Source organism: Larimichthys crocea, unplaced genomic scaffold (genome assembly GCF_000972845.2).
Source record: "Larimichthys crocea isolate SSNF unplaced genomic scaffold, L_crocea_2.0 scaffold3773, whole genome shotgun sequence".
Classification (NCBI taxonomy): domain Eukaryota; kingdom Metazoa; phylum Chordata; class Actinopteri; family Sciaenidae; genus Larimichthys; species Larimichthys crocea.
Genome location: NW_020854954.1, coordinates 1 through 712, shown reverse-complemented (window position 1 = coordinate 712; position 712 = coordinate 1). Strand labels below are relative to the sequence as shown.

Sequence of the window (712 nt, the reverse complement as noted above, 5' to 3'; positions counted from 1 at the left end):
CCTGACCAACTTAACATCAGAGGATAGTGGGAGCTACACCTGTGAGTGTTCAGATTCTGGTGGGACATATGTTCTCCATCTGAATATCACTGTGGAAGGTAAACACGTTTTATGCATTTCACCTCAGCTGTATGATACTGCTACTTCTACGTCACAATATTATTATAGAACAAATACGAGTGTTATTATTCTGACAAAGATGTTTCTTCTTTACAATTTTTAGAGGACGACGACGCCAGCAGCTCAGCACAAATTCTAACTCTAATCCCAAGCGTGTTGATCGGTACAGGTATCGTCATCATGATCATGATCGCTGGAGTTATTTTGGGGTTAATCTGCAAAAGAATATGTTGTGGGTGAGACAATGTTTTTGATACATTATTACTTTTAGGAATGCTTCATGACTTTGTAGCTTTGAGCACAAAACAATGTATAATCGCAAACAGTTGGTCTCTGTTACCTACTGTTGTCTTCTAAGTATATATTATTCCTTATATCGATATTACCTATCACGTCTTGACTTTAAAAATAGACAATGCAGGCTGGACAAAAAGTAAGATTCATCACTAATGCATTGTGTTTTGATTCAACAGCAAATATCAGTTGAGAGATGGTTCAAGGTCAACAACATCTGGATTACCAGTCAGTGAAACTCCTTTGGTGAGAGATGTTGATTTGTGAATTTACGTTTAATCTCAGAAAGCAGACAGTT

General features: G+C 37.2%; 1 long non-coding RNA gene across 1 annotated transcript; it reads left to right on the top strand.

The window, feature by feature from the left end:
- LOC113745021 (uncharacterized) lies at window positions 1-670 on the top strand. Its single transcript, XR_003461948.1, has 3 exons — window positions 1-98; window positions 224-356; window positions 594-670. It is a non-coding gene; the product is annotated as an uncharacterized LOC113745021 (long non-coding RNA).
- The last annotated feature ends 42 nt before the right edge of the window (window positions 671-712 follow it).